This window comes from Zalophus californianus, chromosome 7 (genome assembly GCF_009762305.2).
Source record: "Zalophus californianus isolate mZalCal1 chromosome 7, mZalCal1.pri.v2, whole genome shotgun sequence".
NCBI lineage: Eukaryota > Metazoa > Chordata > Mammalia > Carnivora > Otariidae > Zalophus > Zalophus californianus.
This window is the reverse complement of record NC_045601.1, coordinates 12,512,267-12,529,507: the sequence shown is the minus strand read 5'-3', so window position 1 is coordinate 12,529,507 and position 17,241 is coordinate 12,512,267. Positions and strand designations below refer to the sequence as shown.

The following is a 17,241-nucleotide window of genomic DNA, read 5'->3' as shown; positions in this document are numbered from 1 at the left end:
TACCTTCTCCTTGTGTGCTGTCGCTTGCCATTTTTAGAGGCTGTCATATTGTGCTAATTTGCTAATTTAAGTTTTTCGGTGGTACCTCATTTGATTGCATTTATTCTTTTATCCCTATGCTTCTTCAGTTACTGAATGAAAAGGAAGACTTCCCTGTCACTCTGAGGATGGGGGGTAGAGGAAATGATAATATTGCACCAATGTAAGCTGTTTGTCTAACGAATAAATGGACAGAATATCCTTCAGTAGTTTCTTTAGCTGTTCCTGTGGGGTATTTTGCCTGCTGTGCTTAGAGAGAGAGCCTTGTTATGGTTAGAGCTTGTGTTGGTCAAACTAAACAGGTGCAAGAATATGATAGATGGAGAGAGATATAAGAAGACAGTTAACTGTGGGAGGTACTGCTTCATTTTTAACAATCCCCGCCCCCCCAACATCCTGTTATGTTTATGAATCTTTTTTTTTTTAATTAAAGTTTTTTATTTAAGTGATCTCTGCACTCAATGTGGGGCTCGAACTCATGACCCCAGTATCAAGAGTCCCACGCTCTTCTGACTGAGCCAGCCAGGAATCCCATGAATCTTTCTTTCTCTCCTTTTGAAAATTTTATTTATTTATTTATTTCAGAGAGAGAGAGAGAGAGAGAGAGAGAGAGAGAGTGCAGGGGGGAGGGGTAAAGGAAGAGGGAGAGAGAAACTCAAGCGGACTTCACGCTGAGTGAGGGGCCCGACACGGGACTTGATCCCACGACCCTGAGATCATGACCTGAGCCGAAACCAAGAATCGGACGCTTAACCGACGGTGCCACCCAGGCGCCCCTCTCTCCTCTCTTTAAATAGATGCTAGGTATGGTGATGGGGTGGTTCTGAGTGTTGGCGGGGCTAGAAAAAGGGGTGGAAATGGGCAGGACAGTTGTCTCCCAGGGGAGAAGAGGGGGAAAGCAGGTGTTTCCTGCCATGATCCTCCAGGTGATCTCCTGGCCACACACAGTTTTAAGTGTCTTATGTATGAGGAGATTGCCTGGCTCCTATCTGTTTTCTGTGGGCCTAGCACTGTGTTTTAAAGGGGTTGCAAGCCTCCCCGAACGCTTCATGTGTGAGCGTGGTGCATAGATGCTGTGGTTTTGGAAATGCTAGGGATTCTTGTACTGCCATAATGTACTAAAGAAGGTCCTCCCCACCATTCCTGGAGTTCTGTCCATCAGCTGGAGGAGGGTCATCCTCAGTCTGGAAGTCAAAGTTCGGTGATGGCTTTAAAACACCAATGCTGGAGCGGTTTCTTTTGTCTTGGCACGGGATGGAATAGGATCCTTAGTGTCTTTGCTTGTGTTGGAAAATATGGTGATGAGTGTCAGGTAAACATAGGGATTGAGGAAACCAAATATGATGCCAGGTATATGCTCCCTCAGGGCTTCAGGTGAAGGACTCCGAGAAAACCAGATGGAAATGTATGGCCTTTCCTGACCTGCCTGTGGAAATCCTGTCATGTCGAGTCTGCTGTGCTCCCCTAGGTTGAAGCCTGTTCAAGGGAGGGGGCATAGACTGGTCCACCCTCCTCCGTAGGAGCAGTGTCAAAGACTATGTGGACATGTTTTAAAACATTGATGGAATCCTCGTGGAGAAAGATCCATTCTGCTGTACCAGGGACAGTGAGTCCAGGTAGTTTTTGTGATGTGGGCATTATTAGTGAATTTGCGTCTGTCTTGATGGCTGGGCTTGGGGCCGCTCCTCTGTGCTTCCACAGTCCCTTACCCCTTTGGACCCTGTTGTCCTCACGATGTTCTGTGACCCTGGCTTACTTGTTTATAGGCTCTCGGTCAACACCCTATTCCCAGCACTTAGCCTAGTGCCTTGAACATAATAGATGTTCAGCAGATAACTCCCTGAATTGACCTTAATTAACTTAGTAAATGTCCTGCACATCCGGCACTCAGGTCAACTTTTGCGGCCTTGAATTTTGTCCCTGGATACGTGAACTTTGTGGAAATCCTAGGGAAGGCTTATTCTAAACAGAAACCAGCCTATGGAATACAGTGGCCAAATGGATACTCCCTGTCCCGCTTCCAGCTGCTCATGGAGGGTTCCCCTCTCCCCCGCCCGGTGTTTCACGTGAGCCATTTTATAAATAACAAGGACCTTGCTGGAGCTTGGTTCATGGTAAGCAGTAAATGTATGCTACCTGTGGTTAGAAGTCTGCCGTTCGGGGAGGATAGACTGTAACTTCTATTTTCATTTTAATTAGTCGTCCCTTTGTCATGAATGGTGGATTCTGTAACATTCTATTGTCTACCGGGTGACTGTCCCGTCTCTTTCTGTTAAGGGCGGCATCTGATTCCAGTAGAGTGCACTGTGCAGGAATAAGATGTGAGTTTCAGCGTGAGAGGCGGGTGCACTCGTCCCGTCATGAAGGCAAGTCTTACCTCCTGCCTCGGAGTGTGAGCCACAGAGGGTTTGTCTTTTATGTCTCCGAAGTCTCTATGGGCTGAGAGACTGTGGTAATGATCCACCTGTGAATGGAGGTCCGGTGGGGGTGGCTCTGTCAGATGGCAGAGACCTGGCTCCTGTGAGGGGTTAATGGAGTTGAATTTCTTGCTCCTGGAAAACTTCCCAGTGTCTTGTTTTACTACAAACATTGAGTCGCTGAATTGATAAGCTGCCTAGCTGATAGCAAGGTTAGAGTAAACCCAGAAATTTTAAAACTTTTTTTTTTTTTTTAATTCAGAGAGATGGTAGTTACAAAGGAGATTTAATTTGAAGAAGGTGTGAATTGTGGAAATCTCTCAGTGAGAAATGCATTCTTTTTAGGTAGTTGGGTCAGGGAGCCTATTTTAAGGACATGGGTTAAGGAGTAGTAACTTTATCTTTGTCTTCCCTGCCAGTTTCAGTGCTGGTCATTGCACGGATGGCCGCAGGCTCTCACACTCTTGTTGCTCAGCAGTGAAAGTTTTATAAACACTGGACACTGTGACTTAGCCCATGGCTTGACAATAAGCTTGTAGTTTGATTAATGTGGTAGCTTTCTGTAGGTGTGGCCTTCCTTTATTTTTAACTATGATGTGGCTGAAGGTCCAATTATATTCAGCTTTTAGGGAAGACTAAAAGGGTAGTATCTTTGTAAAGCATTGTGAAAGTGAGCAGCTTTTCATTACGAATCTCAAGGGAGAAAAATGTCAGATCAGTTCATGTTGAATTGATGTCATGGTGACAAGTCGGCAGGCAGCTCCTGGGCCCCAGGACTGGCTGGCATTCATGAGTGAAATCTGTTGATTGATGCCTCTGTCCACACGTGGTGCCTGTATACTGTTACAGATACAACACACTCTTTGTATAACTGAAAACGTAAACTTACTAGAGTTTTATTGTAGATGTAGGTTACCTAGCACTGCCTTGCATCTCATGCACTTAACTACGCAAAGGGCCCCGTTAGATCTTCTGTAGTCACAGGATATTGCAGTACCTGTCCCATTGTTAACTCATCTTAAAATACGGCATCAGTTAGTAGCTGAAACCCATTTACACTATTTTTTCTTTCAGTTTTTATTTAAGTAATCTCTACACCCAACGTGGGGCTTGAACTCATGACCCTGAGATCAAGAATCACATGCTCTCTGCCTGAGCCAACCAGGTGCCCCAGACACATCTATACTACTAAGAAGATACCCACTTGTTGAAAATAGGTTGCAGTCCATCCTACCAGATGGAAATTAATTTTTCATGTGGCCTTGGAATTTGTATGGAAGTGGAAAAGGCCACAAAGAAGACATGGGGATCCATAAATCTTGGCAACCACTAATTTGTCACAGTGACAAAACCATGTCATCTGTTCTGGGAACATAGCTGAGCGAGTTCGGCGATCTGAGTTTGGTTCCTCATTCTTGCCCACGGTCTGTGTGACAGCTCTAATTTGTCCTCACGGGCCTCACGTTCTTCGTCTGCAAAACGAACAAGGTTGAAGTCAATGTGCCTCAACTTAAACATTCTGTAACCCTTCCTAAAATTATTTTAATCCAAAATGATTAGTAGTTCTAGTAACCAGGATTCTCCAGAGAAGCAGAACCAACAGGAGCCTGCCTGTCTTCCTACCTACCCACCTTCCTCCCCAAGGAGAGATTTTAAGGAATTGTTGCATGTGGTTGTGGGGGCTAGCAGGTCCCAAATCCGTAGGTCCAGCCAGCAGCGTGGAAACTCGGGCTGCAGTTGACATTGCCGTCTCGAGTCTAAATTCTGCACGGTAGAAGTCTGGACACTCAGGAGGCAGAACTGCGTCTTCAGGAAGCTTCAGCCTTAGCTCTCTAGGCCTTCAGCTGATTGGATGGGGCCCACCCCCATGGAGGGCAACTTGCTTTACTCAGAGTCTCCCGATTTAATGTGAATCACATCTGAAACAATACCTTTACGGCAGTGCCTAGACTGGCATCAGTTCATCCACCAGTCTGTGTCATACATTTATTAAGCACCCAGGTGTAAGAGACTTTGCTAGATGTCAGGAAAGCAAAGGTAAATGAGCCCTTCACTTTGAAAGCAATCAAAATCTGTTTAAGGAGACAGACAAGTGAGAAAGAAATCACGGCATGCCATTGCCTAAATGTGATCGAGTGGTGAGGGCAGTGAAGGAGGGATGGAGCCTCATGGCTTGGTGGAGGCCGGGGGAGGTACGAGGTCGGGGGAGGCTTCACGGAAGAGGGGACACTTAAGTTCGGTCATTGTTTTTTTTTTTTTTTTTTTTTTAAAGATTTTCTAAATAGAGCGAGCATGAGCAGGGGGAGAGGCAGAGGGAGAGAGAAAGGGAGAAGCAGTCTGTCTGCTGAGCAGGGAGCCCAACATGGGGCTCAATCCCAGGACCCTGAGATCATCACCTGAGCTGAAGGCAGACCCTTAACCAACTGAGCCACCCAGCCGCCGCTTAACTTGGGTCTTGAGGGGCAATTAGGAGTTAGTTCTCCAAGGAGGCATTCCTAGCAGGGCACGGTACGTGCAAAGGCCTGGAGAATGAAAAAACTCCCATTCATGAAATGGCAGGGTATTCAGAATTAATGTATGGAAAGCTTCTGTCACATAATAGGTACTGGAGACTCAATATCTGTTGTTATCACTGGAAAAGTTTAAATGCAGCAGATCTTATATTTTATAATTTCTTGATTAGTAAATAACCATCTATTAGGCCATCAGCAAAATAGGACAATTCTTGGCTTTTAAAAATTGTCAGTATAATCTGGGGTGCCTGGGTGGCTCAGTCGTTAAGCATCTGCCTTCGGCTCAGGTCATGATCCCAGGGTCCTGGGATCGAGCCCCGCATCGGGCTCCCTGATCCACAGGAAGCCTGCTTCTCCCTCTCCCTCTTCCCCTGCTTGTGTTCCCTCTCTCGCTGTGTCTCTCTCTGTCAAATAAATAAAAATCTTTAAAACAAAAAAATAAAAATAAAAATCGTCTGTGTAATCTGTTTAGGTAGAATCCACTGGTTGTTCAATTTTCCATTCTTACCATTTAAAAATATTTTCTTAAAAGAACATTTTCTTGTCCATACTGGGTTAATTCCAAAATGAATTAAAAATTTGGGGCGCCTATCTTGCTCTGTTGGTAGAGTGTGCGACTCTTGATCCCAGGGTTGTGAGTTTGAGTTCCATGATGGGCATAGAAATTACTTAAAAGAAAATAAAAATTAAAAGAAATTATATCTATATAGGATAAGAGGCAGGCATTCTTTATTTTTTCTAATCTTTATTTAAAATCTTAAATTTAGGGCGCCTGCGTGGCTCTGTTGGTTCGGCAACTGCCTTCAGCTCAGGTCATGATCCTGGAGTCCTGGGATTGGCATCGGGCTCCCTGCTCAGCGGGGAGTCTGTTTCTCCCTCTGACCCTCCCCCCTCTCATGTGGTCTCTTTCTCTCTCTCTCTCTCTCATTCTCGCTTTCTCAAATAAATAAATAAAATCTTAAAAAAAAATAAAATCTTAAATTTATTTTAAGCGGGGGCGGGGGGGCGCGGTGGGGAGGTGGGGCAGAGGAGAGAGAATCCTTAAATAGGCTCCCTGCTGAGCACGGAGCCTGACGCAGGGCTCCATCCCAGGACCCTGGATCGTCATGAACTGAGCTGAAATCAAGAGCCACTTAACCGACTGAGCCAACCAGGTGCCCCCCCCCCAGTGAGGCAGGTGTTCTTGACCAAATATTTCATGGTTTCTAAAAATTTCTCTGGACCAATTATATCACCTTGGGCAAGTCAGCCTACCTCTTTCAGTTTTAAATTCTCACCTAAAGAGAGAGAGCTTGGGCTGGTTTTTAAAGGTCCACCCATAGAATAGTCTGTGAACCTATAAATGAAAATTATTATCTTTTCTGTGTCAAGTTATATAGGTGTATTTCTGTAGTATGAATCATTGTGATAATCGCACCTTTCCCAATAGCAACTATTTATAATGAAAGTACTTTATTGCCACTTCGATTGAGCATTTCATGTTTCAGCCAGTTAATTGAATATTTTATGTGTGTTATCCCATTAAGTACTTGGAATAACCCTGCAAAGCAGATAATATTTCTGCTTCATAGTTGAAAAAACCGGAGGCTCAGACAATTTAAATAACCAGGCTGGGCTCGCTCAAGTGGTAATGGGGAAGCTGAGGGGTTGAACCCCAGTCTTTTGGCTCCGAAGCCTGCATTCTTTATCGTCTGTAACCCACAGTACACAATTATTACCATAAAGTAGTATTTTATGTACATAGCTGAGGTGAAATGTCTTATAAAAAGACGAGTCTCAGTCTCTGAAAGCAATCTGTTTAACATTTTTAAAAATGAAAGAAAAGGGAGGTACTTTCTGGTATGCTGACTAATGGGGCCACGAATTTTAAAATGTCACTGGGCAGCGCATCGAACAACGGAAGAAGGTATTGTTCTCCATAATATGAGAGGACCCAGAAACCACCTGCTTCATAAGTAATGCAACTCGTTCTTTGACTCAACCCACTTGTATTTGGATTCTGCCCCACAGTCTGTGATAACTACCTCTGCCACCCTGGTTCTTATTAGGGTCTTGGCTGGTCCCTCTGCCCGGCAGATCATTTCCTTCGACGTAGCACTGGGATTGTTGGCCATCTCTGAGAGCCATTTCCTGACCTTCCAATTTAAAGTAGCCACTTGTCCAAACTCACTATCTCATCATCCCTGTTTAGGTGTCTACACTGCATGTATTGCTGTAGGATATTTTTGTTTGTTTATTGCGTTGTTTTGGCTGCTTTCTCCCGCTTGAATGAAGTTCATTTCATTGAGAGCAGAGACCTCCTCTTTTACTCACTACTCTACTCCCAGCCCTGGAGGTGTGGCTTGATCACAGTAGGCTTTGTCTGGCTGTCTAATCCTCCATCTGTTTGTCTATTTCTTCTCCTCTGTCTGTTCTTTCTCCCTCTTTTCTTCCCTCCCTCCATATATCTATCTGTAAAATGGCTTGCCTATGTGGTCAGAGTAAATCTGCTTCTCTGTTTAGGATGTGGGGAGGACCCTCATATTTCCTTTATAGTTAACCACTTAACTTTTGATTTTTTTTTTTTTTAGTTGCTCCCTTTTTGAATCAAGCCCAAGATACAGCACAATGTTGAGAAACTGAGGTTTAGTTACAAAAGTGTAATAAAAAAAATGGTTTCTTATCACCTTCTTGTTTTCTCTTGCCAGGGCTGTGTGCTTGAATTACCCCTTCAGCCAGCTCATTCTGGATGAATGAATGAACACTAAGTGTTACTCCCACTGCCTCTAGGGGTAAGTTTGAGGCACTTGTACATCTCAGAGGTGTTAATGTATATCAGTTGTGTGTCTGTTTCCCATGCAGCTCTGTTAACTGCTCTTTGTATGCGGACCTGGGTGGGGAAAGCCACAGTGGATTCCTCAGGTTCGGGCTGGAAATTGAATTTCCTGTGGGCAGTGGGGCACCATATCTGAATGGCTTATTATAAATGCGCTGTAATTTGATGTGCTGGATGATCCTCTCTGTGTGGAATATGGTACCCTCATCCTCTCTGGGAACTCAGCTGGGGAAATCGCAGCTTGGCAAGCGTTCACGTCCATCTCTTTATGTACCAAATACTGATAACAGCACACGCTCTAGCTCCAGACAGTACATCCTGCTGAAGAACAGATCTATCATTTCTAGCTGGGGTTGTAAGCTCAGGTAAGCTCAGGACACTTGGACATTAAGAAGCCCCTGAGGAAAGGTAAGGTTCCGATTATGTTAAGGCTGTTTCCTTCGGATGGAGGTGTTTTACTAGTCGATGTATTGGTGTTTCAGTTTAAGTACTAAAGCAGAGAGCGGAAGGGTTCCCAAAGCAGTGTTTGGAATGGTTGCAAGTCATTCCCTGGAAATGTTTGTAGTGTCTGCAGTTCATGCTTGCAGTGCAGAGGCTCACAGACCCCAGCATCAACTTCCCAGGTGGCAGTTTGTCCCATCTTTCCAGTGCTGCTCCACACCTTTTGGATCTCAATTCAAGGTGCTGCCTCTGAGAGACCCATCTCTGTCTACCCAACCTAAAGTGGCCACCCATTTTAATTCTCTGCAAAGTGCTGTCCTACCTGATAGTTTTCTCCTGTGTATTTTTTTTTTTTTTTAATTTACTTAACAGAGAGAGACACAGCGAGAGAGGGAACACAAACAGGGGGAGTGGGAGAGGGAGAAGCAGGCTTCCCGCAGAGCAGGGAGCCCGACGTGGGGCTCGATCCCAGGACCCTGCGATCATGACCTGAGCCGAAGGCAGACGCTTAACGACTGAGCCACTCAGGCGCCCCTCCCCTGTGTATTTGTTTATCAGCCTGCTGTTCAGCCTTACCGTCCCTGGAGCAGAAATTCTGTATGGTCAGAACACACTTGTCTGTCTGTCCTCACGTAGCCCCACGGCCCGGAATAGTGTCTAGTGCACGGTGGGTATTTGTGGACTGAATATATAATGAGTTTAACCGTGAGGTGCAGCTCACTGCCTCAGTTGCTCGGTGTCATATGGTGAGAAATGTGTTGGCACTAGAGGAGATTTTGAAGACTCAGTTTGTCTATTTAGTAGCTGTTTCTAAATGTGAATTATTCTCTCACCGAATTATCAGGTTTAACATGATCTTCCATGTAAAGAGGAAGTTTTGTAATGTTTTGGGTTTATTTGCAAAGAGAGCACTTATTAAAGTTAGAAATTTTGATGGTAATTGGTAACTTGTGTGTTGGTTGACCTTTATATCATCTGCATTAGAATATTTAAAAGGAATTTCTGATTAGCCTCAGTGACTGTTTTATTTAGGTTTTAATGAAGTTCGGATACCATGACTGAAACACACCTATTTGAAAAGCCCTAAAGGTTAGATTTTTTTGGAGTCAGATTGCCTGAGTTGTTTGAATCCTGTCTCTGACATTTCCTGGCTCAGTGACCTGGGGCAGGTTATTTAAGCTTTGGTGCCTCATTTTCTTATTACCCTCTAAAAGGAGGGTCATAAGAGCATTTTCCTCATGGAGTTGAGGATGTTAGTATGTATATGTGTTATATAAATTTCTGCTATTTTATTTAGTATTCACTCAGAATTTTATATATTAAATATATCTGCTAGGTTTAAAAGTAATATATTTGGATACTGTTCATAAAGTGGAGATAAGACTTTGAGCATGTGCTTTTGCATTACATGAATGAAAACAGGCCGTTCCCCAAAGTCACCAGAAAGAAAAGACTTGCTTATAATTATTAATAATTTTAATTAGTTGTCATAGCGATAAAACACAGATATGCCATTTTCTGTACGTATGACAATATTGTTGTCTCTTTGGTATCAGACAGGCTTTGGTTTGAGTTTTCTAGTTGTGCTTATTTTGTGACCGTCAGCACATTACTTGGCTTTGCTTAGCCTCAGTTTCTCCATCTGCAAAGTAGTGCTGATCATACAAACCAAAGAGGATTACTGTGAGAATTAAATATGAAAATACATGTAACACTCCTGGCACAGGGCTTCAGGGTTTTTCGTTTGCTTCTTTCTTTCTTTCTAGACCTTAGATCTAGGAAGGATATTAATATCTGGGCAACAATGACCATGGTTAGGAGTGTTTGGAAATAGTGTCCCATTTGTAATGGTGAAGGGGATAGAATATTTAGCATAGAAAGTAGTAAGCTTAGTGACGAGCATGATGCTGCTCTTGAGAGTGTGTCCTGTGAGCAGGGAGCAGGGGCGATGAGATGTGAGGACCAGTGAGTAGAACGAAACCTAGGAGCTGGGAGGAAACGGGGCGGGGGGGGTGTCTCTGCACAGTTGTGGGTCCAGAGGCTGCTGGGCTGCAGATCAAGATTCCCGGAGAAGGGATTTCTCTGCTCCCCAGGAAGGAGGCTGCTGTGGCTGATGTGGCCCTTACAACCCCCCTAATGTAGAAGCAGCCCCCTGTCTGAAATCCCATGTGCGCATCTGGTTGTCTTGGCCAAACTGATTGTGTGGAGATGTATGTCCCTAGAGACCCAGGATTTAGCTTTCCAAAGTCAGGAAGTTGGGACTGCTGATTGCTTGCTTTTAAATAAACCTTTTTCAGGATTTACAATTTTTCCGTTTGTGTTTTACCATTTCCATCAGATGGTGCACCCTGGTGGGCTTCTGGCTGCTTCTGGGCTGTGGATAAGCTTTGTTGGGCCTGCAAAATGTGTCCTTGACAAGTCTTTTAAGGATATTTAAATTAGTTGCCCACCTTTAAAAAGTGAAAATTTTATATCAAAGCAGCGTGTTCAGTGATTCTTAAAAAATGCGGTTCATCTGGCAAGATAGGATTCTGTGTTCCCAGGTGGCAGTGGGCTGGGTGGTTGCTGGCCCCAGTGGATGGGGTAGGTGCGGGCGGGTCCACCACGGTATTTACCCCTTCGTGTATTCCCAACACTGAGTGTCAGGTACCGTGTTTCATTTACTTAAGCTGTTTTCCTTATAGTAGAGTTAAGAGACTACTGGAAAAGTTCTATCCACTTCTGTATTAGTAGTGGAAAAATAAAGATATTTTTGTAGCGTGTCATGTTTCCAGAAAAATAGAACAGAAGATTTTTTGGGTGTGTGCTCAAGAATACTTGTATAAGCCTAATTTGCAAACAAATGGCTTCTGTTTCTTAAGAATATGGTACTCTGGCCTGTGTCATTTCATGCATTTAAACAGCCCTGACGTTGTGTGTGTGATCTCTAACCTGGGCAGTAAATTTTTCCCTCTGTGTTCAGACACAACCTTTTTGCTTCTATTTTAGGTCATTTCCTCACTTTCAGCAGCAGACTCGCTCATCTTCCCCAAGATCAGTTGTTGGGACTCCTGGATGGGTGAAATGGCAGCAGTGTATAATTTGCACACACATGTGGGCTGTGGAACGAGGTTCCATTCTGTTTTCTCCATTGGACCCGCTAAAGCTTCCCAGACTTTGTGGCACCAAACAGATGAGGGCCTGTGAACTCGCTGACTCTGGGGGTGGTTACCAAGAGCACTGAACTCTTAGCCCACTGAGGCACAGACTGAAGTCTTAGGACTTCTTTGTATGTTTGATTTTCAGTGAAAAATACAGTTTGGTTTTACTTGTTTGTTCTACAAGGGAGGTTCTGGCTTCATTGTGCAGATAAACTAGAAGAAAGAGCAGGGGAAGAGCCATGAAATTGGAGTTCTGTTGTTTGTATGGTAGTTGGGAGGAAGAGAGGAGTAGGGTGTGTGTTGTTAATGACAGAAAGACTAACTTCATTAGTAGAATTTTGAGGATGACTGGTTTAAAGTCCCTGGAAGGAGTTCTCATCCATCAGTTGGTTTTTAAACAATGGAATGTGCTCCCTAATGGAGCTGTGAACTTCCCATCACTCAGTGTATTTGGGTAGAAAGAGAGTGGCCCATCTGTCAGGATACCGTAGGAGGCTCTCAAATTAGAAGCAAGATAGGGCTAGCTAGATGACCTCTGTGGTCTCTTAGAAAACTCAGATTCAATTATTCTCTGAACTAAGCTGATTAGGAACCTTTCAGCTTAAACGATTTCACTTCAGTCCTAAAAAGAAGATACAGTGCATGGAGTGGGAGGCTGAATAGAATACTTTTTAATTGATTACATTTAATTCTGGACAGATTACTTACACTTTCTTAAATGTTCCCATGGAGCCCTTCAAAAATGTTGTAAACAGATGTGTCTAGTGACTAGTATCTATAAGTGTATTTTCTGAATGATTTTTTCTACAGAAAACTTTATCTTGGTGGAAGCTCATTTGTAGTTTTATTTTTGGTAGCATGATTTTTTTAATACAGATTTTTATCATTTATATGTAAATATTACCTCTTATTAGAAAGCATTCTATTTAATTTCAAAAGTTAGGAATTTATACATTATCAATAATTGTCAATAGTCAAAGTGTACTTAATTTGGATATAATGACCTGTAGAAAAAAGTCCATTTAAAGGAAAACTTTATTGGGGTGCCTGGGTGGCTCAATCAGTTAAGCGTCTGACTCTTGATTTCGGCTCAGGTCATGATCTCAGGGTCCTGAGATTGAGCCCTGGGTTGGGCTCTGTGCTGAGCATGGGGCCTGCTTAAGATTCTCTGTCTCCCTCTCCCTCTGCCCCTTCCCCCTGCTCATGTGGGCATGTGTTCTCTCTCTCTCTCTCTCTCTCTCAAAAAAGGAAAACTCTATTAAGAATTTGTTTTAAATCTTAGTTTTTATGTCAGTTCATTATTTGCTCATTCTTGGAAAAGTAATTAACTGGTCATTTGGTTAAATTCTTGGGACTTGCTTATTATGTAGTGTAAGGTACCCACCTGGACTTCATAAATATTTATTTCATAAAATCTCATTTTCATGACAGTTGACTCCATTAAAATGTTTTTTACAGAGTTGGTGCCTTTGAAACACTTAGGAAAAGCTTATATTATGAAATTTAGGTTTGCTGTGGTTTTAAAGCAATATATACCATGCTAGTACCGCATTTGGGATTAGCTTAAAATTGACTGTTGGTTTTGTATAGCCATCTCGTTTACTTTAAAAAAAAGTTGAAATTTTATTTTGCTCTTTATTTTTACTTAATAAATATCAAGTTTTTCATTGATTCTACTGGGCTCTATTTTCTGTTTAAAAATTTTATTTATTAGAGCATGTGCGAGCACGCCCATGCAAGCAGGGGGAAGGGCAGAAGGAGAGAGAGAAGCCGACTCCTTGCTGAGCAGGGAGCCTGATGAGAGGCTCCATCCCAGGGCCAAAGGCAGACTTTTAACCCACCGAGCCACCAAAGGTGCCCCTCTATTTTCTTGTTCATCAACACTTGTGAAGCTGTGGCCTTAAAGCAGTACACACCATGCTAGGAAAGCATTTTGATCCTGAGATCATGACTTGAGGTGAAATCAAGAGTCAGAAGCCCAACTGACTGAGCCACCCAGGAGCCTCTGTAACAAAAGTTTTTACCAATCTCTCCTTCTTTGCCCGAGCCCTTGGCAACTACTTTTCTATTTTCTGTTTATAGGAATTTGTGTGCGTGCATATGCACGCATGTACATATGTCATTTCCCCCAATTTTTTATTAAGAGAATTTGCAAAAAATACGAAAAGTTGAAAGAATTGTACAGTGAACACCACCACCAGTAGAATTCTATAATTGTTAGCATGTTACCGTATTTGTTTTTATATGTGTCCTTCTGCATTGTATGTTTGAAGATAGAATAATTCTTAAGTAGTAATTTATGTAATTCTTAGAGGTCTTTGCCAAGGAACTTAACTTTAGATGCCTGTTAACACATATGTCCTGTTATGTTATTATCTCAGAATGAAGCATTAGAAAGATAATGTCTGGTTTTATGATTTGGAGATATGCTGGCTTTTGTAATTTTAGGACAGAGTACTAAATTGAGAGTGTTTTATTGTAGTTGGGCAGAGTTCAAAGAATTTAAAAATTCTTAGTTTGAAACTCTAAGGGCATTTATACACCCATAGAACTGAGGTTATTTGGATGACCTCAGTGATTAAAAACTGGAACGAGACAGTACAAAGCCACTGGAAATGTCTGAGGAATACTGGAGATAATTCGTCTTACCGGCGTCTCTGGCATCAGCAGATCTACATGTAACACGCATCTGAGGGTCAGAATTGTCTTAAAATCTAGAGGCAGGGGGTGCCCATGTGGGGCTCCTTCCTTTCGCTCTGTCCCAACCCCCCTGCCCGTGCTCACTCTTTCTCTCTCTCTTAAATAAATAAATAAGATTCTTTTTTTTTTTTTTTTTTAAATCTGGAGGCAGGACTAGAATAGGGGCATGCAGATATTTCCACACAGTTCATTGTTTTCTGATACATTTTTCACATTGAGAAGCACATCATCTTAAACTTCCTTCTTCCCTAATTCTCCTCTCTCTCCCTTTATATTCAGGAGTAGTTCTTCTGTCTCAAGAAACTACTTCTTTTATGCTGGCTGATACTTCATTTTGCTTTTATTTTAATAACAGAAATGATGCTGCTTGATGACATAGCATTCTGTCTTCTTCTGTATTTACCCAGGGTATTTTTTTCTTTTTTTTCCCCTGAGTAGACTTAGAGTGGGGCTTGAACTCACGACCCTGGGATTCAGAGTTGCATGCTCTACCTGCTAAGCCAGCCAGGTGCCCAGCCCAGGGTATTTGTTAATACACACACACGCACATACACACACATCGAATTAACATTTTGGGAATCCCCGTGTTTTCTGTTATGTGACTTGGCTTCCGTGGCAACCTTCTGACTTCGGTCCTGGGGGTTGTGGTTACTTGAGTGGCAAATTCTTGCTCTCCTGCCTGTTGCTGACCAGCTCTGTGACCTTGGAAAGTCACTTAAGGCCTCCGTTTTTCATCTGTGAAATGAGGGGATTGGAAAAGGCGGTTTTTCAGGTGCGCTTCACCAGCTCTACAGGTTGTTTGGTTCCGTGTTCATGAATAAAGTTTTGTAGAGTTTAGACTACTTTTAGTAACTATTGGACAGGTGACCGGATGGAATGGCTCTTATTATTTGCTAATTAAGATTGGAAAGTGTATCTTCAGGTGGGTGTTAACTACATGGAACCTATTTGGGGGGAAAAAAGTTATGTGTTCATGCATGTTCTCCTATGTGTAGATGTGTGATATGCATATGTCGCGATTCATTTTTCGTGCAAGATAGGGAGTTGAAATCTTCTATGTCTGTAGTACAATCCGGTCTTGAATATTAAGAATCTTGTCAGTTGCATACATAGATCCATCCACATTTTTAAAAAAATGAAAATACTGCCTTAAAAAGCTGCTGTCATATGTTTGTCCAGGATAACTTGAACACTTCTGCTTAAGCTGTTTTCTTCTGTAGAATATAATTTCAAAAATTTTAAAACTATACACATGTAATCCTATTCTCCCTTTCAGCACACCTTTCCCAAGACTTAATATAAAATGATTTTAACCTGTCGCTTTACCTGTTGGGTATACTTTAAATTGAAGGTCTCTCATCAAAAGATACAACAAGACTTCAGAACACTTTTTTTTAAAAAGGCAGTCTCGTGCTTATTTTTCATAAAAGAGCGACCTATTGGAATAACAAGCACTTTGAATTGTAGGGCACCGCAGCTCAGCTAACTTAAAAATGAAATGACTCCAGCAAGGAACATGGAGTAAGTGTACACCCGGTATTTTGCAAATCACGAAATTATTTTGAAGGGCTGCTCTTGAGGCAGGGTTTTTATGACCGTAACATTCCAGCTGTGGTTTTGGAGACAGAACGTTTACTACTGCTCTAAACACAAGGACGGTAGGTGTGTGTGTATTCTTACTGCCGAAAGGCTTAAAAAAGCAGCTGAGACTCCCTTCAAGTGAGTAAACCTTTATTCAGCAAACCTTGGGGCCGAGTTCCTATGGAACTCTGGTGGTAAATTCTGGAATGTGGGTCCAACAGCAGCCCAGTCATGGGTGAGCCTGGCGGCTCCGAGGCATGATGGCAGGCTGTCCTGGCTAATCGCTTCAGGCAGCCCATGGAAAACCACTTTCTGGTTAAGTGTACATCATATTCTTCCACCAATGGAAAAAATTGAACATGATGAGGGTGTGTAGCTAGCAGACAAAAATATATCCAACATTGCACAGGATCTGTTTTTAGCTCTTAACGGCTGAGCATTTGAAGTGTTCAACGCTGTTTCCTGCCTTACCATGGGGCAGCAAGAAGAGAGAGTTTGTGGATTTGTATATAGACCCTGACTTAGTGAAACTTTTTCTACTAATTAAAAGAGCCTGAGAAACACTGGCTACATCCAAAGTTTTGGCAAAGGTAAGGTTATAAATGTTTATTTCCCCCCCCTTCTGGAGTTGAGACTTAATTTTATATGTGAGATTTAAATGTTTCTTGAAACACTCCTTTTGGGAATATTTCGTTGTGCGCTGACCTTTTCTTTGTCTTAACGTTATTTTGTACTTAGGCTGCATAAGGCTCTATCACCCTCAAATGTGAGTGTGTATATGCTTTCTAACACCTACTGGTGATTTCATGCAGTTGCCCACCCCATTTTCTCCAAAAGCTAATGACCTATGTGGTTTGGATTTATTTTTCCCTGATATAGCTCAAGGAAGTACCATTTCTCAGTCTGATCATGTTAAAGCCTTAATGACTATATCTTTACGAGTTATTTCTTTTAGGGCACAGAGGGAAATTAAAATGTGGCAGAGGCTGTATTTTTTAGTTTTCTGGTTATTATATAACTTCATCAGTCCTTAGTTTTTGAGCTGAGTGAGCTGTTTGGTTTAAGAGTTTCTTTTTCAAGCTTGTAATTTGATGTTCACTGCTTATTAATGTTTGTCCTTAAGTATTGTCTCAAACTTTCTGAAAAAGAAACGAAAGCCCTTGTAATCTGTGTGTGTGTATGTGTGGGGGAGTACGTAGTTCAAGTAGAATGGCTGATTTATGTCATAACCCCCTCAGAAGCTGCTCATTCATCAGGTATTTATCTGGACCCCGAGCTTATCAGCAGGGATTGAGGAACCCTGGCTTGGTATAGTACTTCCTCAGCTTCAAGTTAATTTGGCCAAGCATGTAATTCTCAGAAAATTGGTAGGTGGAGGGACAGAAATAGGAAGCTTTTTTGAAGTCATTGTAACTTGGAAGATTATTTATAGAATTTCTGGAAAGTAGGGGTACTGCTGAAGAGCCGTGAGGGTTTTCTCCTAATGTTTACGTATTTCACTGTGGCCCTCTGTCACACTTAGGGATTCTGTAGTTTTTCCTTACTTTCAGTATAACGGGGTTATGAGTTCTTTTAGGATAGGCAATGCGTGTTTT

General features: G+C 42.5%; 1 protein-coding gene across 1 annotated transcript in view; it reads left to right on the top strand.

Moving 5' to 3' along the window:
* Positions 1–17,241, top strand: part of TIAM2 (TIAM Rac1 associated GEF 2) — a 191,229-nt gene that overhangs the window by 47,358 nt on the left and 126,630 nt on the right. The window contains exon 4 of the mRNA XM_035728554.1: positions 7,657–7,740. The gene's annotated coding sequence lies outside the window, so the exon portion shown is untranslated. The remainder of the gene's footprint in view (positions 1–7,656; positions 7,741–17,241) is intronic.